This window comes from Malurus melanocephalus, unplaced genomic scaffold (assembly GCF_030028575.1).
Source record: "Malurus melanocephalus ecotype Western Australia unplaced genomic scaffold, MMel_1.1 scaffold_128, whole genome shotgun sequence".
Lineage (NCBI taxonomy): Eukaryota > Metazoa > Chordata > Aves > Passeriformes > Maluridae > Malurus > Malurus melanocephalus.
In genome coordinates this window covers 781042-803711 of record NW_026623360.1, presented here as the reverse complement: position 1 = coordinate 803711, position 22670 = coordinate 781042, and the positions used below count along the sequence as shown (strand labels likewise).

The 22670-nt window shown below is 40.3% G+C and overlaps 1 protein-coding gene across 6 annotated transcripts in view; it reads left to right on the top strand.

Annotated features, from left to right (window-relative positions):
• The window catches only part of RASSF8 (Ras association domain family member 8), an 82736-nt gene that overhangs the window by 24166 nt on the left and 35900 nt on the right, over window positions 1-22670 (top strand). For 2 of the 6 annotated variants that reach the window (XM_057370523.1, XM_057370522.1), the window contains exon 2: window positions 13212-13291. The gene's annotated coding sequence lies outside the window, so the exon portion shown is untranslated. Of the gene's footprint in view, window positions 1-13056; window positions 13102-13208; window positions 13292-22670 lie in introns of those variants that run through there. The other 4 variants (XM_057370520.1, XM_057370518.1, XM_057370521.1 and 1 more) reach the window with 3 other exon arrangements.

Genomic DNA, 22670 nt, shown 5'->3' with positions numbered 1-22670 from the left:
CTTTCCTGTCATAATCATATACTTACAGAATTATTTTAAAACTGTTTACCTGGCCRCTAGACCTCTTCTTTTCTTTGGTGCCTCACACACCCAGACTAACACAAAGAACAAGGAGCTACAGTTTTCCTGAAAGAAATTTGGCAAAGGAAACTAGTACTAACCTAAACTTGGGAGCAAAATATGTCTTTATGGTCACAAGTTAGAAGTGCTTCTACCCAGCAGTGTTACCCCATTGCTCTGTGTTTTCTTTAGCACAGAAACATCCATGTGCAAGTCAAGATTGTGTCCTCATAGCTGGCTTGTAGAAGATTGTTTTGTTTATGGAACTCCAGAAATTACCTAATTAGTAGTTTCGTTAAACTCATAGGTTGGAAATACAAAGAAGTTTCAACACAGGGAGTTGGTGTTTTGGCAGAAAACTGCCTTTCATTCTACAACATAGAATTATTTAGCTGTAGTCGATCAGGTGAAAAATGATTTTTTTTTTGTGCTTCTGTCAGCAAGGAGAATTCTCAATCACTGCAGCAGAATTTAATATTGTGTGCAACTGGTGTATTTATAAAGAGAGCCATAGGTTGATATTTTTTTTATGAAGCTGAATAAAATTTTCATTGCTAGAGAGGTTTCTTGTTTCCAGCTGTAGTGATTGCCTGAAATCGGATGTTGTCCAGTGATTATAAACAGCAATGTCTAGTAAACATGTTTGAATGTCACTTTTAACTCAAAAGATTAAGATGCYATTAATGCACTGAGAAGTGGCCCGTTTTCTCACCATAAAGTGGAATTTTCATTTAATATTTGGTTAATCTTAGAAACTATGTAAATGTCTGTTAAAGCTTTTGATAGTTTCAATGCATGACCATGCTGCATCAACTGAGGTGGTATGTTCTTAACATAATACTTAAGGATTAATATTAATAACTGAGTGTGCTTTGTGTTTTTTCACAAAGCATTAATTTCAAGAGTGAGCTGTAGAGATTGTGCTTGATGGTGCAATAAGAAAGCATGCAATAGAAGGAAAACAAATGCCGACCTTCTGGGGATATCTGTGTTTCTGCCCAGAGGAATTTTAGGGGCCTGTATGGCATTTCCATAAGGAAATAGTTGCCTGCCTAAGAGTATCATGGATGCCCTTTGGGGTAATTACTGCTTGCTGCTGGTTTCTTTGGAGATTGAATTGTCTTATGGCCTTGTGGAAATTAGCAAAGGGATGAAGGAACCAGGCAAACTCATTTCTGTATGTGTCTTGAGTAAGTACAAAAAGCTTGGTGTGGATTTCCGTGTTCAGCTCCCACCTATCCTATCATGGGATAAGTACTCCCAAGACCTGAGCTTTTTGTTCAGATGGTTTCATCAGTTTCCACTGGGTATCTTCAGGACCTTTCATTAAGTCGCATGAAACATAAAGGGGGAAAATGTTTTCCTTAAATAGTTTTCAGAGAGGTAGTGCTGTCCTACAGGTTTGTGGTGAAGTTGGGTCAGTGTGCAGCTCTTGTGCTCTCAGTTTGTTTTTGTGTCTTAGCTGTCTGGTGTCATTGTGTATTCACCTGTTGTTTGGATGTAGTAGCAAGGGGGTATTTTTAAATGAGTTGGGATTAGACTTTTTATAGAAACAAGCTGTGCATCTCTTATCCTACAAAAGCCTTTTAACGTTGTTAGTCTTTGTCATTTTCAAAGAAGGTCAAAACCTGCTCTTTCATCTGTTATATTTGCCATTTCAAAGCTGTTTCATTGATTGGCAGTGTTTAGTTTCAGAAAATATTTACACATTGCCACTGACTATTTTGAAAGTTTTGTGTGTAGGTGGATTGCATTTGTCCTCAGGGAAGAAGCTATCCTATGGCTTTAGTTAGTTGTTTCTTGGATTTCATTGAAGTTCTGGTAATCAAAAGTGTGAGAATTCATCAGAATTGGTGCAATTTGAATGGGATCTGAGTCAATGACAACTAAAATCATCCCCAAATCCAAGCACAGGAAGGATATGGAGCTGCTGGAGCCAGTCYRGAGCAGGGACACCGAGGGGATCAGAGGGATGGAGCAGCTCTGCTGGGAGGAAAGGCTGAGAGAGTTGGGATTGTTCAYCTGGAGAAGAGAAGGCTTTGGGGTGACCTCACTGTGGCCTTGCAGTGCCTGAAGGGAGCCCACAGGAAAGATGGAGRGAGACTCTTGAYAAGGGCCTGGAGTGACAGGACAAGGGGGAATGGCTTCACACTGACAGAGAGSAGGGTTAAATGGGATATTGGGAAGAAACTGTTCCCCATGAGGATGGTGAGGCCCTGACACAGGTTTCTGAGAGGAGYTGTGGCTGCCCCATCCCTGGCAGTGTCCAAGGCCAGGTTGGATGAGGCTCTGAGCARCCTGGGATAGTGGAGGGTGCCCCTGCCTATGGCAGGCATTAGAAGCTGGATGATCTTCAAGATCCCTTCCAGCCAAGGCCATTCTGTGATTCTGTGAATTAGATTTGTAATGCCCTGTAAAAAATGTTTGCAGTTTTGCAAACAGATAGGTTTGGGGAAGAGGAGAATTCATAAAATTGTGCATAGATTGTGAAAGAAGAGCATTGATAAAACACATGAAAAAATGKCCAAGGCATCAAAAGAACCAGATTATTGTTGTATATCAGCAGACCAGGAGAGCCTRTTTTTTGGCCACTTGGCTTCAGGTCTCCTTTGACTGAGCAGTACTTTGAAAGTTATCAGTATATCTTTACATCGATCTCGTGTGTTTGCAGCATTTTGTCTTTGAACTGCAGAAGTTTAGACCTCCCACACATTTTCACAGTTCATGGGACCTTCTCAAAGGGAGTTTGGGGGGTTTGGTGCGCAATGCTCTGAATCAAGAGAGACATTTCCAAAGAAGTCTGAAAACAGCATAACAGACACGATGGGCTTTATTGCTGCTTTTCTCTATTCTTCTTTTCCGGTTTGTTCTGCTAATGGCATCAGGATCTCAATCTGCTTTMAACTCTGAAGAAAAGCTTTCCATTGCTTCTGGCTTCTGTTGAGCACTTAATTTTAGGTAATGAGTCTGATCCCCTACCAAAACCAACCAAACAAAAATAAGTAAGTAAGTAACTGGTTGTTCAACTGTAAGAAAAGGTCTTTGAATAATAGTGCTGACTTCTGCCTTGGCCTGGCTCTAGGTTATTGTGAGGACTTCATTAGTCAGTTAGGACAATTTAAAAAAGAAAGGATTTTCCAATTTGAAGATCTTGAAGGAAAAGCTTTGGGGATATGAAGGTTTTCTCTCTTTCCCCTGTTCCACTGCTAGGAGAGTCTGGTTATTATAGAATCACAGAATGGTTTGGGTTGGAAGGCACCTTGGAAATCATCTTGTTCCAAACTCCCTGCCATGGGCAGGGATGCCACTAAGCTTTATTAYATTTGTTCTCACTTTGCTATACAACATATTTTTTAACCAACCCATTATCTTTGTTGTKACAAGCCTTTTTGTGGTTACTTTCCTTCTTCGATTTGGCCTAGTAGACTTGAGCAGTCATCTATAAAAGTAGGTTTTCCCTTCCTCTCATCCCATGCCTTGCATCTCATCCCCAGGAATGTACCTTTTTCAGAGAATTCAAGGACTGACTGGTATGTTTGTATTCAAGTACTGGGGTCATGTTTGTATAAGAAAACTTGTTTTTAATGTTTACATTAAAATTAATTATTTACATTTAGTAACCACAGTGGTTTGAGATATGAGGAGGTGGATTTAATAGTGACAGCACCAGCCTTCTGCTTAAATTAATGCTCTACATACATTTAGAGTTTGTTTAGCTTCACAGAAATTTCTTCAGGTTTGTTTTCTACCCCATGCACTGCAGGCAGAATATCTTGAGATTTGTCTCATTTTTTTCTTTTTGCCTTTCTGAGATAAGCCTGACACTTGCTGTAGTCCGTTACTGAATATACCTGATTTTTCTGTGTTTGAGTTCAGATCTTTAAATTTAGCCRTGTGGTTTCTTTGGGTTCGTTTGTTTGTTTTCCCCTCAGAGAGCTAAGATGTTGCTGTCCTAGGTGATTTAAAGACAGTTGTTCTGTTGTTGTGAACTAGGAACTAGATCCCAGACGTGTTGTCATTAATTGTAAGCATAATGTAATCTTGGGTAGTAAAATGTTGCTTTCTTCTTGGCCTTTTAAATGTTGACTTGTGTTGCCAGTGACACAAATTAAGTTTTGTAGTAGATGGAGCAGGAACTCTCAATTTACCTTTATACTATCAAATAAATAAATTTCAAAGACTTTAATGGCATAAATTGCATTTTCTGGTAGCTGATGTTTAGTTGACCCTTGTATCTCTCAGGTGCTRATTAACTACCAGTAAGTGTCCAACTAGAGATTATAATTAGTTCTGAAACTGTTGTGCCATGATGACTTTCTGCAGGGTTTCTCCTAAGTTAAAATCTGGATAGACACAAATGCTGTGGCTTTACCTCCTGCTGTTTGGGGAGGAGGTCGTGGAATGCAATAGAGAAATAAAATTTCTGTCTCTCGTGTTTGCCTTACACTTGCACCTATGAGAGGTCCAAGTGTACTTGGAATTTGTTGCACAGAGGATTGATTAAATTTCCTTGGACAGAGTGCAGTAAATCAATAAAAATCAGCTGTTTGTCTTCCATTGACTCTCAGGTAATTGCAAGGAAAGAAAAAGGAAGTTTGGCATCTCTTGGCTACATAATGAAGTAAGAGATTAAAGCTCCAAATGAAAAGAAATCTGTGATTATGTAATAGCARTAGCTGCTGTAAGATGTTTATTTCTTTGGTTAGTAGCTAAAAAAGGTGTGTTATAATCTCAGAAATAACGTTTCCTCACATATTTAGGGAGCGGATCAGGATGGCACGGGACAGGGGTGTTGGATGAAGGATTGATGGAGGGTACTCATCCTCCCCAAGGACAAATGCTTGTGGAGGAAGCTGGAAATCTGCAAACCTACAGGCCTGGCTTTGCTCTCTGCAGATGCCATCTGTGACTGGTTTTTACAGCCATGAAACRTGTAACAGCTGCACCCTTCAGTAATTTACCTCTTATTAGCCAGTGTGTGCTTTCAGTTAAAGACATTTGAAGTTCATTAGATGGAATCTGTTTGCAGACACAAGTTACCTGAAAGAAATAGTTGCTTAACAAACTTACTGTATTATTCATGTACTGAAATTGAATTACTTTGAGGGTGTTTCAACATATACAAGAAAACTACRTGTTGTTTTTCACTTTTCCATTTTTCACATACATTAGTGAAGTGTTTTTTAAAACATCATCTTAACTAAATCTCTCTTAATGCATTGATAATATAAAATCTCTTTGGCCCTTGAGCATTTTACCTTTGCCTTGTGTGCGAAGGCACAACCAAGAGGTGGACTTTTGGTGGCTCTCACAATGGAAAGTGGTTTGTCTTGGTGTTGTCCTTTAGCTGTGGATGAACACTGGCATGCCTGGGGAGGAATTCACTGGCTTCTTTTGTCCTCTCAGCAGTGGTGSGCCATACAAAACAGCTTGCAGTCTAGTTTCATTGGCTCGTGCATATTGCTGGATTCTTTGTGAGCTTTTGGCTCTTACAAATCTGGATTTGATTCCTGACCCAGTTCACTCAGAATTGAAGGGTGCCATGTGCCAGGCAGAAATGAAGCGGGCAGGGAGAAGTTCAGTACAGTTCAGAATTCTGCTTTCAAATGTCAGTGGAGCTGTGTGCTTTGGAAACAGGGAAAAGATGTGTTTATAGAATCAAATGGAAGGCTGCGGCARTGCACTGCCTGCAAGATGGCAATCACAAAAGAGAGCACTGCAGGCCTTTGGAACAGGGCTGGACTTCTCTGTCACCTGTCACGTTTTCCTGCTACTGAGAGCACTGTCTTAAGTGCTTTGCTTTGTCMTGTGCAATTCTAAGAAGTCTGGAATCTGGGGGTTATTAGCAGTGGCTTATGACTCCTTGCCAAGAAAAGGGTAATTGAAGTTAACCTTTAAACCCTCTGGAAAATCACTGGTTTGGATGAGAACTTTCTTGTATGGAAAGGAGAAATGGAAATGCAGTAATGTCAAATATTCTGCTGATGTTACAGATGMAACTAACTTGACACTGGATGTTTTTGCTGGCATCGGTTAATCCTAAACTGAACCAACTTGAATTTGCAAATAATCTGCAGTGACTGTTTAATCCTGATATCTTAATTATTTTATGTTCCTGATGTGGGCTTTGCAAACTAATGTACCTCAGCACTCACACGAGACCAGGCTAAATCATTGCACAAAGGAATGCTATGTAAACAACTCAGGGAAGCTGCAAAGAAGAGCTTTTACATTCAAAGATAGCAGCAGTCTTTCATTATTCTCAAAAATAGAACAGGCTCTCAAGAATTGACTATAAATTGATATGATGTGGAAATGGAAATTGTCTGGCAGTGCCTAGAAAGTGGAGCATTGTTTGCTCAAGAATTGTCATATCGACTGTGAAAGAACTAGGGGTTCTTTTGGATTCTGGCTGTAGTGCAATCACTGGCTGCATGGTGAACCCCTGCTTTGCCACCAGTGCAGTCTTTCTGCTKGCAGGGACACCTCATCAGTGATAAAGGAATCATAAAATCTTTCAGTGGCTTGAGTTGGACAGGGCTTCAGAGATCATYCTGTTCCAAGGCCCCTGACATGAGCAGGGATACCTTCTGCTATCCCAGGTTGCTCAGAGCCCCATCCAGCCGGGCCTTGAGCACTTCCAGGAATGGGGCAGCCTTCTCTGGGAAGGGAGATTTGGTTTTATTTTTCATTAGTTCTACGTGATTTTAACTACRCTAATGGAAATAAACCAGAATTTTGCTCCATTATTTTTTTCAGTTACTATCAAGTAGTACTTGGAAAAGGAAGAAAGTACTCAAGGAAAGAAATGAAAGCAAATGCCACATCATTGTACTTCTATTTTTATGTGCTACCGCTTCTGTGTTGCCTAAATACCTGGAAGACTTGCCCAAGTGTGCTTTCTCAGAGATGTGCATKCTTAATGACATACACGTTTTAACTTGAATTGTTCCTTTAAAATGCCTTCCTGTAGTTGTAACCGCAGGGGTTAATAAAAGGAGCTAACCTCCAACCCAAACAGCTCAGTGGATACACAGGCCTAGTCCTGGTTTCTGCTCAATTCTGCTTGACTGTATTACTCTGTCTCTTGCCCTTTTTCTTTAAATATGCTTTCACATACATGCTTTTCTGAGAATTCTTGGTGCACAATATTTTGTCATAGGTAGGCATGGCAAGAGTTTGCTGTGTTTGAAGAATTACTAGTCTAGTGTGAAATGGTGCAGGTAAGGCAGGAACGTAAAGTGAGGGAGCTGCTCTCATTAAATCTACTGGGCAGATTTGGGTTGACTGGACAAAAAAGCCTGTCAGCAAAAGAAGAGATTTTCAACAACAAAGCAACTGTTCTGTTTGATAATTACCTTGTGAAGTGAACCTGACTGCAAGAAACCACAGTGCTGAGGCCAGAGCAGTGTTTTGGGAGGGARTCTTCTGAGCAGGAGCTTGTTGGAACCATGGTGTTTCCAGGGCTGCTGAAGGAAGCGGAGGAGAACCTGCCTCCTGTCAGTGAGAGCAGGGATGAAGGAGTAGAGTAGGACATGCAGGTGAATTTAGGGTGAGTTGTGATGGTTCTCTGGTGTATCAGCATCCCCTTTTCATCCTGGAGTAATGGTTCCATGGGCTTTATTCACAGGGGTTACAAAATAAAGTGTTAATTTGKAGRAAGCATYRTGYTCTACCTGTGAGTATTCTGCACTGYATGATGATGTCCTCTGAGCTTGTGTGTTTGTTTAAACAAAAAGAAAAGAAATCGCTTCAAGTGTTTTTCTTCTTCTTTCTCTTTCCTCAGCAATTGGAACTCTAAAGACTTAGAAATGTATTCAATTAATTCAAGCCTCTTGTTCCTGGAAAGCAAATGCCCTTCACATACTTGCAAGGAGACAAATGGCAGGCAGAACTCCAGAGATCTCAGTGAAGACTTTTTTTTTTATATCATGCCACTTTATAATTTCAATTTCACTCTTCTTGTTTTATGTGTCAACATGTATTTTGATTGTACTTGCTATTCAATACTGCAGTAGAGCTTAAAGAACTAGGATAACAGTGTTGGGAGCAAATAAGGAGTAGTTTAGGGTTGAATTTGAAGATAAGCAGTTTTTTTCTCTTCCTGAGAAGACCTAAATAGTAATGAAGAAGCACCTTCTTTTCTGGAATGTGAATGGTATTGCTCCTGCTAACACATGAGATGGGTCTTAATGGTGAAATCTAGGCTGGACAAGTCCACTGTCAATTCTATTTGAGGTGTTAGGTTGCTCAGGGAAGAGAAGGAATAAACTTTTGGGATTTTGTTGTGACTGGCCACCTTCTACAGTCAAGTGAGGGCACRAACAAGTGACTGCAGTTGGGGAAGATGTGAACTTGATGCTCTGATGTGTTTTTCAAATAATGTGTCTTGTCTCCAGTTTGGATCAGTTTTGTCTCTGTAGGTAAGAGCAGTAGCTGAAGTAGGGTGATTCAGATCCTGTCAATTTGGGAGCACATGCTGTTTATCAGTAGGGTCAGAAAGGGCAGAACAGTGAGCTGCCAGGAGGGAGAACTGCCTTCTCCTCCCCACTGGTGTGCCTCTAAATTTTCTTATCAGCATTTCCTGTATTCCTTTTTCACACCTGATGTGAAGACACCATCTCCCAGCTGCAGACATTTGTACCACAGGCTTGTCAAAGAGGCTCCAGGCCGGGATGCTGCCTGCACTGACTGACCTGTGACAGGCAAGCTTTCCTCTTGCTAGAAGCCAAACACCACTCCCAAGTTTATTTTTACATACATTATTATATAGCTGCTGAAGGATGACTTCTGATTAACAGTGATGAGAAGATAATTGGGACCATCTGCCCCAGATGTGGTAAAAAGCCTCCCCAGCTGGCAGCACCTGACTCTTCTCACCACTCAGTCTGAAACAAGTATACCTTTCATCACTACCTCARGGCATTCACAAATCCATCTGTACTTTGGATGTGATGGTGTATCTTACTAAGTTACAGCCTTGAGGCTAATAATTCATAGTGGTGTAGGTTCTAAGTGATTTCTGTGGTCTTTCAGAGTTGTCACTGCTGTGATAGGAGCAGAAGCTAACATCTTGTATCTCCCATTACCCAAAAGAACAGACTGAAATGTTCTGACCTTGTTAAAATTACAGATGTGTCTCCTTGGAGATAATGACTTAAACTTTCTAYGCTATTCTTTCTGTATTTTTTTTTCTTTGTGGCTAATTGTTACTTAACGTCAATAAAGACAGGGATGTAATTTCAAAGATTTCCTGCTTTTAATCAAGAATGCTGCTTTCCTGTATTAAAAAAAAAAAACCCAACCACCAGCCCCTCCCAAAAAAAGCACTCTAAGGTTTGAAAAGCTAACTTCACASCTTTTTTAATGCTTTTTCTTTGCATGGTCTTTGTCCATGTCATAAACTGCCTTGTGTTTCCTGAACTTCATTTAAACAGAGGGTTGCTTTGGTTCACATGAATTGAGGCAGAGTTTTGATCATACAGTAAGCTATAGACCACCTGTGATGAAAATAAAACATGATTTAAGGTAAAAACATTTGTTACCATGCCAATCCTGTTTTTCTTCCATGTGAGTGGAAGGGTCACAGTTTCTTTAGAAATGTGTGGCTGAAAGAGACCACCTGAGTTGAAAGTAATTTCTTGTTCTTCTCAGTCCTCCTCCCGCGCTGCAGACTATTGACTAATAAAAAGTTCAGTCAAAGAAGTTTTGGGAAAAGCCTCAGTGGAACAGATCACAAAACAGTCATTTTGCATTTTCATACTTTCTGAAGTGGTGACCAACAGCACATCGACCTTGTTCAATTTGCTTTTTTGGTACCACCATCAGATTAGATGGTGACCATCTAATTTTGGTACCACCATCAGATAGTCAGATGATTTGTTATGTCTAGGTTCTCCCTTCTTCCCTCACCACTAAGAAACCCCTTGCTTTGCTGTGCAGGCTTCCAGGTGTGATGCAAATCCTTGCTTGGAATAGACAGTGATAACACAGATCTCATATGTGTCTCAGGGTGACATCTKAGAGTACAAGAATAATCTGATGTTGCAAAAAAGCTGTTGCAAGCAAAGGAAATTAGGTCTTCCTTTTGTGATCTTTTCTGTGCTCTGGAATTCTCAGCCTTAGATGCTCTTTGAGCCATGTGATGGAGAAAGGAGAGAGGGGACTCTTGACCATGTTTTTTTTCAGTGTCTACCCAGCAGTGTGTAAATATTCTTTATGAACAGTATCACCCTGCAGCAGAGCTGAACCTGAGCAGTCCCTCAAGTATATGTTTGGTTTGCTGAAAGAATGAGCTTCGTTTGGTTTTCTTCCTTCTTTCAGATGAGTGTGAGATCTTTCCGCCTGCAGGAAAGGGAGTTTCACGCCCAGAAGAGCTGGAAATTTTGCTCCTCTTTGTGTTTTCTCCCTACCTTTGAGTCCCCTGCATGCACCGTGTGTATTTCCTCATTATCTGAGATGTGCATTTTCCCCAGCACAATTTTACCAGTTTAAAGGTTCCAAAACAGATGGATTGTGTAGCAGGACAGTCACCTTGGCTCACCTTGCAAACAAACCTGGCCTCTGGGRAAGTCCTTTTTGTGGCATCTCTTTTATAAAAGAAGCTCTTCCTTTGAGCTACTTGTGGCATTTGCATGTGTGTATGTCCTCAGAGCCTTGTGGGAAAAGACTTTTAATGCCTCTCTTATTTCACCTACTTCTGTTAATTACTATTTCTTTGTAAGTTTGGTTATTTTGTTTTTTGAGACCCATATGCCAGAGAACCTAAGCAGCAATTTATGCTGTATCCCTGCTAAGATGCAATTAGGCTGGACTCCTTTCTTGCTGGTTTGGCTGATTTCTATCTATTCCTCAATCTCTTTGCATTTTAACAWGTGAGGATTTTCTTCTAAAAGTACGTACTGGAACCAAGGCTTTGGTCTACAAGGCTGCAGTGTGTGAACAAAGACTGCTTTGGTATTTTCCTTGGGACTTTCATAAAATAAAATACATAAAACATCTCCATTAAAATGTCTGGATTGATGAAGAGAAGGGGGGTGAAAAAAGCCTTTTCCTCCAGCAGTGGCTTGATTAATGGATTTATTGTTTGTACAGATTTTCTCAGGAAGCCATATGGCTTGAGGAAAACAAAGAGGAAGTGGCTGATGTTGGGAATCTGATTTAATAGGGGTCCCTAAGGACAGAATGTGGCTCTTATCCTTACTCCTTCCCACTCAGTTTGCAGAGTGGTCTGGGAAGAGCTTTAGGGCTCCGGTAGAGCTGCAGATAATGCGGCTCTGTTGGAGTGGAAGTGGATCAGCATCACAGCCATTCCATTCTCAGATTAAGAATCCACTGGTCTTTGGCTGCTGTGTAAAGTGTCCTGGAGTAATTAACATTCAACAGTAATTGAAATGTTTGCTTCTTGTCTATAGGCAGTTGATCAGTTTGCAGTAGATGAAGGCAACTTTTAGCATCTCAAAGCTGAGCTTTCATAGTTTGGGGTGAGATGATTATTTCTTTCTGCTCTACCTCTCCCTCCCCCAGCAAAATTCGAGCATCTGTGCTTCTGGATTAACTAATTCACCATCTGTATCCTAGAACCAGATTTATTTTCCTAATCTAACATGTGTAAATGGCGATTGATAAAGTAACTGGGGCTCAAGCACTTGTGGTTTAACCTGATGTGGTGGTTTGGATKAATGTTCTTCATTTTCTATCACCTTTTGACCCTACTGAGGACTATGCAGTGAATAAACCTGAGTAGAGAACTTAAAGCAATGTTGTATAATGGAACTGCAATCAAATACATKAAGGAGATTTACAAACCGTATCTTCCTTCTCTGCAGCTTCTCTGTTGAGAGGCATAAACTCACCAGAAATTGCTGTTCATTTCAGAGCTAAAGTAAAAGGCTCATGTGAACTGTTAGTAAATGTTAGAGGGCCCACAGAGTGGAAAGCACAAAACATTACGAAAACATATTCTGACAATTCTAATTTTGTGAATGAAAGCTGCATATTCAGTCAGTCGTGGTGAAAATGATTTGATATTTGCCTGAGACTTTTGGAGCTCCTGAGTGTCCTGCTGTGAGGTTTTGGGCKGTAATGAGAGAAGCAATTACTCCTRYTGGGCTTTGATGCATCATGTACATGGTCCGGTATTTTACAGACATGCCTTCTTTCCCCATCTTTAAGGGGTTTTTGTTGTTTTCTGAAYTCTTATGACATTCTTATGCTGTAGTTGGTACTTCTTATATCTTTCCATCTGACAGATACTAGGAAACAAACATTTTTGTCTGGACAAAATTCATTGTCTGACAGCAGTGGCAGAGGACATGCTGAAATAGCAGTGGAAAGTTTTTCTGATTTAGATCTATTCTTCCATGCTGCACTCTGTAAAGTACCCATGTAGAGTTACACATAAAAGATATTTTCCTTTGAAATTTTATTCAGAAAATCTTTGGTTATGAAGRTTTAAAAATAACCACTTCTCACATGTTCTGCTTGGCTCTGCCRTAGTATTAGGCAATGTCTGTCAGTCTGTCACAATGGTGCTGTTAAACATTGTTGTAGTAAGCATCCCTTCCAAGCTGATTATTAGTCTTAATCAGCAGTTTGGGATTTGTTACCTTTTGCCCAGTTTGTTTGGCTATTATGCATGCATTGCTCGTGATTCAGTGCTGCAAGGGAGTCAGGGTGTGCATCTGCAGAGCACTTGGAGGGTTATACATCTGGAACAGTTCCAGTCTGAGGATTATTTTCCTTAAAGAGAAAATTGGGAAAGAAGATTATTTCACAATCTCCTATATTTACAATTTAGCAGTGGTGGATGCTCGTGACTACCTAATACACTGCTTAGGATTTGTTTGGGGTTTTTTCTAATGTTCTGGAAAGCTGTTGAAATGTTGTTTACCACACTTAGTTATTTATAGCAAGAGCATGTCACACCAGGTATAAGAAGTAGCAAATTAAGAGCAGTCTTCCACATTTCTTACGATTTAACTTTTCAAAAATAACATACTGCTTGTGTGTAGCGGGCTGTTAGAGATCTATAGGTGCCAGGTAAACACTCTGTTTTTCCAGAGCATTGAAGGAGGGGGAAATAGGACTTCATTGTCAAGAAGATTGTTTTACTAATGTGTAACAATATTTCTRTTTTTTCCTTCTAGCAGCTGCCCTTGTCAGCAGAGTTGACACTAATGCCTGGAGGAGCAGACTGTGCATAAGCAGACATCTCTGTTTTCATCTGCAGGTAAGAAGTTAGCACCAGAAACCTCCAAATAGGAACTTCCCTTCTCCCTTCTGGAAGTACTTGCACATAAAGCATCCCAAAAACTTGAAAGCTTAAAGTATCATACAATTGTCTAGGTTGGAAGGTCCTAGGTTGGAAAGATTGTCTCCTTCCACCCCCCTGCCATGGGCAATAACACCTTCCACCAGACCAGGTTGCTCAGAGCCCCATCCAGCCTGGCTTTGGACATTTCCAGGAATGTGGCCATTTCATAAGTTTGTTTCTCACCCTTTCTTCCTGAGGTGAGAAATGCAAGCAATCTCTCCTGCTCTCTGCAGCACAATTTCCCTGAACAGTTGTGCTCTGGGCAGACCTGCCATAGCCATGCTGAGTTTTTCTCTCTTCTCATGGTGTGATCTCCAGGGATATGCACCTTCCTGGGAGAGACCCACAGCTAACCTGTCACTGGGGAGTGTGRAATGAGAGGAGACTTTTATCCCTGGCTCCACAAATTGTCAGATGATCCTGAGCAGCAGATCTTCACTTCAGAAAGAGTTTCTTCAGGCAGGGGTTGCCAAGCCTTGAAATGGGCTGCCCAGGGAGGAGTCCCCATCCCTGGAGGTGTTTAAGAAGCAGCTGGTACTTGTGCTCTGGCTTRGGTGAGCAGGTGGTGCTCGGTCAAAGGTTGGACTCCGTGATATTGGAYGTATTTTCGAGCTTTAATGATTCTGTGTGAGGTTTTGTCCTCAGCTCAGCCACTCAGACGTTGCCAAAAATAAAAAAAAGTTGTCAGAAGTAGTAAACAGTAGCAGGTAATGTTTTTCCTGACAATGTGATGAATTTTTGATAGAGTAGAAATATGAGAACTTAAATAGAATAAAATATGTGTTTTCAGATTGTGCTTTGGTTTAATTTTTGTATTGGTTTGATTCTTTGAGTCCTTTGTTTTGAAGTTGGTGAAGCAAGTGAGGAAAAACTCAGAATGCAGCTTCATCTCTGGTTTGTCACCATTTACAGGCCTTGTTTAAAGCTGATTTGCTTTATGTGCACGTCAGCTTTTCAGTGGAAGGCTTCCATACCAGTCACACCACCTTTTTCATTTCTGGGTGTAGACTGCCATTCTGCAACTCCTTCTGTTGCAAATACAGTATTTGTAGCAGTATTCTGTTGCTAACTGAAGCAGCTGAGGGACCATTAGAGCTAAATAAATTAAAATACTTTGTTTATTTGCCACAATGATAGTTTGTCTCACGTTGAAGTTCTCTGTATCAGAGGTACAGGCAAGGRTAAAGGTACAACAGCTTTATCTCACTACAGGAAAAGCTGAAGCAAAGCAGCAGTGTTGGTTTGATTCTTTGATTGTCCTTAAGATAGTGTGAAACTAGTAGAAACTTCAATGCACATATATAAAATACCCTCTAGGGTGAAGAGGAGCTTTGCTGAAGGGGAATGTATGTGTGGATGATATATCCATATGTACAGTGTCCAAAATGCTATGTTGACTTGAGTCTGGCTTCAGACATGTCTTAAGTTGCCTCATATTTAAGAGGTGTTTTTAGTTAAAGCACTTTCAGTCCCACATTCTAGACATGTTATGTGTCTCTTTAATGTGCATCAGTGGGTTGTTTCTAAAACAAACATCTCCAGAGCATTAATTGTGGCCTTCAACCAGCAACATCTTCTTGCTAAAGAGTGTGATGCTTTGTGTGGTGGGGTGGTACCAGCAATGGGGACAGTCCTGCTGGTTAAAACAGCACACACAATTTGTACAGACACTGTTCTCTTATTTTTCCCAGGTGACATTTAGCCAGAGCACATATACATATGTGTGTTAACCTGGAACTCCAGAAAACTTGGAATGTAGTTGTGYTGAGCTAGGTTTTCTTCTGCCAAGTTAAAATATTTAAGAATTTGTTGCTGACTGTATTTTGAGTAAATTYCTTTCGGTGGAGCAAGTTTGTGGCCGGCTGCCAGGTGACTGCRCTGTCACTCCTTTATTTGTCACTTTGAAACAAGTCATGTGAGTTACTGTCTCTGAATGGATTTTATTGTATGAGAACAGAAGGTATTTGCCTGCTGGAAATTCATCAGGATGGTGCCTTCCCATCCTCACATGGGGAGAGTTACTTATTTACCTTCACTTGTTTTGAATAAACCAATTTCATTTTTTGCCTTAAACGTCACTAATGTAATTTGCTGTTATGTGACTTTATTTTGCTGTCTGTTTTGGAGCACAAGACAGGGTCAGTTTGTAGTATATATTCTATGAAAACATTTTTTTCCCTGGCTGAAATCATAGAATAATGATAGATTTTTATACTTAAAAAAAAAAAAATCAATCCACTTTTATTCAGTGTTAATCAGTCAATAAAATAATGAAGAAAAGCAACAGAACTTATTTTATTTGCTCTGGCAGCACAAGTGGACATCAAATCAGAGAAGGAACTTTGCGAAACATTTTTCTTTCTCTACTTAAACTTTAAATATGAAGAGTGGACAAAAATAGACATAGCTTTTTCTTTGAAGTTCAGAGTAGTCTAATGACACTCTAACTTGAATTAACTCATACAGAGTCTTAAATACTGTTGACAAAAACCTTGTTTTGAGAGCCACTTCAGAGGCTTTCACTAGCAGAATGCCACTTCATATTTTTCTGCATWGTTGTACTGCATTTTCTGGGACGTTTAATCAGCAACAAAACTAGACTTTGTTGGGGTGTGAGCACTGAGACTTAATTTGTATCCTCCAGCTGTTTTGTGGCCCATGTTTGTCATGATCTAGATGTTTTTTACCTACCTGAGCTGGGCACATATTTGTGCTGCTGGCTGGACTAAAGAGCTTGTGTGTTCCCTTGTAGAACCATGGAAGCAGAGTGTGATTCCTTTTTCACCTGAGTGCTTCAGGTCCTGAATYGGAAAATGTTCTGTTCATCTCATTATTTTCTCCAATTCATCTTTCATTTATGTACCAAAAGGTGGGAGAAGCTCCTGAGTACTCTCTGAAAGGATCTGTGGCTCAGGGAGAGTTTTCCTGTGCTGTACCAGCCAGCTCTGGTTGAGGCAAGGAATAATCTCAAGGCGAAAGTGCTGTCTCTTACATTGTCATTGCTTCTCCTGTGCATCTCAGCCTTACTGGATGCACACCTTTCTCCTGCTGCCTGTGCATGGAGTCACTGCAGGGAGAAAACAAGATTCCTTTAACAGTGGGATCACTGGGATCCTTRACTTTTGCTGCATTCTTTGCATTACAAGAGATACTTTTCATCTCTTGTCTCTCCTCCCCAGTCCAGAGCTGCACACTGCACAAAGTGCCTCTTGTTTCCTTGCTGCCTGTGTTGCACTCGTTCAGACTGGTGGGACAGTGGAGCTGAAATTGAAGATACCATGGCATGTGCATCCRTTTCTTTCCTTTTCCTCACCTGGTCACGTTTTTATTACTTGTAGTTTCTTGCTTTCTCMTTTAAGGCTTCTTTTCCTTCACTTTGTTGTCATATGTAAATCTGTCCTTACATGAAACTTGGATCTTATATCCACATCTAAATAGTTTCTTTGCGCTTGGAGCACCAGTACTTCAAGTATGTGAAATGCATTTCAAGTTGAATACTTTGAATGTGTTTCTGAGGAAATAAACTTGTCTGATAGTTAAAAAAAAATCTGCCAGTGGTTTTTCAGAGTTGGGATTCATCGTGTGCTTGCCGGCTGAGGGCAAACTGAAAATGGAACATAAGTGGAGACAGGATGTCTGGAAAAGACAGAAGTATTGATAATAAATGGCAGGGAGGGTGGTGTGTGGAAATGCCACTTGAATGAAGAGACAGGAGTCCCTGGCTTTTCTGCTTCAAAAATATTTGATTCTTGAGATGTGGGTTGCTGCATCCAAGCCCTGGGTGTTGCAGGCAAACCATTTCTTTTTTTTTTTTCAATAATTTATTGAACATTGGCAAGGTTTGCCTCCTCTCACTTGYTGGGTTGTCGCTTTCTGTAGAGCACTGAAAAAAATGGGATCATGCAATTCCTGTGGACTCTAAAGTTAAAATTACTTAGTTTGGGTTTTATTAATTTATCAATCCCTAGGGAACTCTGCAATATTTTAATCTTCRTAGCAGTGAAATGTGGAAGATCTCACCTCATGGGTGTTTAATGAGTCACTGTCATTAAACATTTGAGAAGAAAAATGTGYTTATTATCCAGCTCAAAATTTTTCCCACTTTATTTACTGCTGTGTAAATGTCAAAATGTAGTTTTCCCAGTCTGTAACTGCAAAGATAGTATTGTTTTTTGCACTAATTTCCATGCACATTAGTCACTTCTCTCTCTGGCAGGAAAGAAACTCTGTTTTTTGGAGGCATGTTGTTCTGATACAATCTCTTTTCTTTGTTCTGTGCAGGTTTGGCAGTTCTGCACACTGCTTCCTACAAAGGATCATTGCACAATGTTTAAAAATGAGAATTTATCGGCTGTAAAGAAATAAAAGTTTACCTTTTGAAATGTAGTTGTTAAGGAAACATGCTTTAGTATTTGATATCTTGGCATGAGGAAGAAAAAATAGCAGCTAAATGAAGTAAAATTTAAATGCATCTTGTTTGTCAAATTGCAAAAATCTCACAAATACCTGCAAGTTAATATTCGGGTCATTCATCAGTAAATAGGAAATGTGAATGCCTGTCTTACCTCGCTCTGTAAGCCTAGCTTTGTACTTTTATAAATACTTTTAGATTTCTTTCATATAACCTTTCCTAGGTCGGAGGAAATTTCTACCTGAAGTTGTAGAGCTTCTCCAGCAGAACCACAGAGCTGCCCAAATATGACACCTGTCACCTGGAACAGGATTATTGCATTCTGCACAAAGCACCCCTTTGAATTCCATATAGTAAGSCTTTGTTTCTTCACAGGAAAAAAAGAAACCCACCTGAAGGCCCCTCTGCTTTCAAAGAAAACCAAAAGATTAARATTTCAGATTCCTTCTAAAAACAATATTCAGTTTGGTTTGGGGTGTCTCTTCATACTTTGGTGAGGAGTTACTATTTTCAGAGTGGGTTTTTTCAGTTCTTCAGTTAAGTCCAGAAAAATTAAAAATTAATTAAGTATATCACACATCTCTCCTGGTTTTGTTTTTTTTTTTCTGTTTTTGGTTTCAACCCCAGTCTTTCCCATCAGTTTGGACTATTAGGAAGGAAGGGAGGTGAGGGGTTAGACTGCCAGAACTCATTGCATTATATTTTTGTTGTCATAGATCAGTGGTGAGCACATTTCTAATCGAGGTTYAAGCCTCTCCCTTGCCAGAGGGCGTTTGAATTAGCATTTCTACCACAACCAGACTACAGGATTTCCTAAGCCAGATCCCTTCAGTTGGGCACATTGAGCCAGTTTGCTGTTCTCCCTCTTCAGGGCCGAATCTCTGGGAGGTTCATGGAGCTCAGTGAACACTKTAGTTGTGCCTGTAAAATGGGAGATTTTCTGGAATGGATTTCCTTAAAACCCTGTAGCTGATGCTAGGCACAACTTCGTAGGGTGTGGGAGTTCTTCATTTAATGTTTTTGGGGTAAAGCTCTCAAACCAGGGTGTTGGCAAGGAAGTGGTCTTTGCATTTGTTTCTTGGGGTCTTTGAGTGAAACTCTGTAGCTTTAGTGCAAGTAGTCAGTCTGAAGTTAGAAGAAAGTTTAGRAGTTTAAGACTTAATTTTACAGTGTGCAATCTTGTGCCTTGTGATCTGGGATGGCCCTGTTTGTGCAGGAAGGTGGGACCAGGTGACCCATTGTGCTACCTTCCAGCCTGACCATCCTGGGATTCTGGTCTGGTTTGAAAAAAGATCGTTTTTTTTTAAAGGTGTTTGTAGTCAGATCCTGTCTCTCAAGGRACATTGTGTTTATGCTTAATTTTCCTGTGAATCTACCAGTGTGCATGAAATTGAAACATTTGTTTGAGCTTCTTTAGACTCAGGGCTCTCTTTTTGTGTTTATGAATRGAAAATATGAGCTTGCAAATTGCAATAGTTTATAAAGACTAGCACAGTGTCTTCTCTTGCCATGTCCGAGACCCTGAGTTGCAAAGTACAGACTCCAGCACTGTTACACTGATTTAGTGTCATATAAATATATAAAATATATTGCCAGTAATCTGTTGTTCTTAGTTGAAACACAAATCTGTTATTGTGGAGCATGCTTGGGCAATGGATGCTTAATTTTGTTGATGACATTTATCATATAAAAGGTACGAACAGATTAACTAAAACACAGCTACCATGTATATGCTCACTCTTCTCCATATTGGAAAAAGCTATTAAATTTTATTTAGATGTTTTTAGAAGCCTGTCTATCCTGACATGAAGATGGATAATTAATTGCTCTCCTCTTTTCAATAAATGGGAGAGGAGTGATTAATAAATGAGTGTGGAGGTGCTCAAGCTCAGACCCTGATTTTCTGTGTGCATGGACAGTGCAAGTTGGAGGCACAAATCAATGTATATGGACGTACAGACCGTGAAACTAAAATGTGACCAAAATGCTTTTTGCAGATTTTATGGATATATTTACATGCTCTGTGTGTGTRTTAACATGGTTATTTCAGCCCAAGRAGCATCTTTGCCAAACATAGTGTTATCAGAGCTTTTCAGAAGGGTTTGTGTAATTCATTGATTGTGGAACCCGACACAGTATGGGAGCTGTTGTCAGATAAAGTCATAAATCTTTGCCTGCTGTTCAGAACATGCAACGATTCCCTTTCCCTTGCACACACTTGTATCACCTTTTTCATATAATCACAAAGTATTGGCTGGAAGGGTCCTTGTGAGGTCAAGTACTCCAATATTCAGCTTAAACACGTCGCCAGCACAGGATGAAATCAGCTGGGAATTGGTCTGACCCTGTCTTGAAAACCTCCAGGGTTGAAGTTTGCACAACCAGCCTGGCTCCCACTGTTACAGGGTTGCCCTACTCTCCCAGAAATGAAGTTTTTTCTAATAGCCTAAAATCCCTTTTATCCTTGGTCTTCAAAGCTCTTTGGAGTGTTCCCTTTTTCCACTCTAGTGTGATGGTGTTCCAGGGGAGTTAGTATTCTCCAACTTACAAACAAAATGTCTTAAGACAACTTGTTTCACTAAACAAAATTACAAGAAGTAGTATTGGTAATGTTGCTTCTAGTAAATATGTATAATGGAAGCTTTTTGGTAATATTTTACAAATTAAAGGCTAGGATTTAAGACTAGTTCACATTTGGCATTGAAATGTGCTTCAGAATTTGGTGAGGAAAAGACATTGTCCTTCCTTCTTCTTTATTTTGTGTCTGTAACCTTGCAGAACAAAAACCATGGTTTGATTGGAAGAAAACAAAGGAAAGGTACATCAGCAGTGTGTTGTGTAATTGATGATCTCTAGTTCAGTCTCTTCAATGTACCCTTAAAGAGTTTCTTCAGAGAATTGAGGTTTTGGGTTTTGTAATTTTTGGGGGGGTTCTTTTGGGTGGGAAGTGAATCTTTGCCATCTTCATAGCTAAAGATCCTCATGTTTTTCTCACTGAAGCAGAGCTTTGCAAAATACAAAACTTAAATGCGAATTCAGTGTATCCCTAGAAAAATAACTTGTAAGTAGCAGAACTTTTCATCTTGCAGCTTGTGTGGTCTGAGATAGAAGAAAATATAGATTTTCTGCAAGTAACATATTAAACTTTCCATTTTCAATTCCAAGTGGGGATATAAATCTTGCCCTACATGTAGCTGATGCAAAAACTATGGCTGAAGTGAAAAAAGAACTTAATCTAGAAAATACAGGTAGTAGTGCAGTTTTACAGTGGAAGCTCAAATGCCTTTACTTCCCTGGGAGATGTGTCAAAAGTATCCACAGCAATACTTAAATCACAAACTCCTCTTTGGTATCTCAGTGCCAGTAATGTGATACAGAAGTACTTTACAGGTAAAGAAAAACAGAGGTTTTAAATAACAAGGAAGGGGAAATGTAAGTTATGGTCTATCACAAGTGGCTTGGATTCTTTTTATTGTGACRTGTGAAGTCTGCTGTGTTAGAGATTCTGAATTGAATCCATCACTTTGTTYTTTAAATAACAGATTTGAGATATGCAATGGTGAAACATGCTCTTGAGCTGCAGCAGACCCTTCTCGAGGGGTATAAAATGGTATAAAGGCATGGGTATGCATTAAAATGGGACAGTCTTTTCCTGCCTATGCCAGCAAGGCTTTAGGGACTGAGGTTTGCACAGAAATTTAGGAATAATGAGATAAAGTTCTTACTGGTCACATGGATATGGTATCCACACACTTGAAAGCTTGTAGGAATGTATAAGATGGTGAGTGGAGGTTTGGTAGTGTTTTCCTCCTAAAGACAGTTCTGGAAGTGCCACCTGCCTCCTGCATCAAATCCTGGAGGCAAGCGGGGGGTTGAGCTGGGTTTAGGCATTGCTAAACTTGGAGAAGTGGTGCTGCTGCTGAACTGTCTGGTTTTAAGCTGGGAGGGTTTGAGTGTTCCCTGAGCAGTTGTGTTTGGTTTTCATTCCATTCCTTGCTGAACAAAACCTCTGTTAGTGCTGTGTCCTGGCCCGGCGCTGGCCGACACCGGACACTCAGCCTACTTGGATGGGTTCCTCCATGGAGTGCCCGTGACACCTTTCGATGCCAGGCTCCACTGGCAACGATCTGTGCTGGACTGGCTTTGAATGGAATTAAGGTTTCCCTTTTCTAATGACGTTTTACGCTGTGTTTTAGYGTTTCAGTCTTTCTTGAGCTTTCACTGCATTACCTGTGTGTATTCAGTCCTTGGGCCTGCATGCTGCTTTTGGTGTTCTCTCAGGATCATGCAGGGGATTTGGGGTGTGGGCTTTGGGGATTTTTCAGTGCTAATGCTAAATATTGAAAATTTACACTGACCTCGGCAAAAGGTTTTGTGTAGTCTCTACACAGSTATTGCCTGAGGCTAGTTAAAGGGTCTCAGAGCCTGAAGCTCAGTCTAAACCTGTTCTGGTGCAATTTTAGTCTCTTGCCACACGTTCTGACGGTGAGTGGCACTAGCTGTGTCCCGTAGGACACATGTAGTTCAAGAAAATTTTGTGCAGCTCTCATAAGCTCTAGTCTAAGAAAAAWTCCTTCATGCTGGACTATTTCAAARGATTTAGGGGAATCTTTTCTTYAAGCGGGGAGWAAATAACATTGTTCTCTGGTGGACTCCTCCGTTTGGGAAAATGAGTCCTTTTTTTACCATTATGTTTGGGCCTAGACAACATCCTTGGCACTTCTGAGAGAGACAACTTCAAGGTTAAAAGTAACCATAGATTAGATAGCTAGGGTTGGGCTTCAAGGTGAAATCCTGTTTCATAGAATACTTGAAGGGACCATAGATTAGATAGCTAGGGTTGGGCTTCAAGGTGAAATCCTGTTTCATAGAATACTTGAAGGG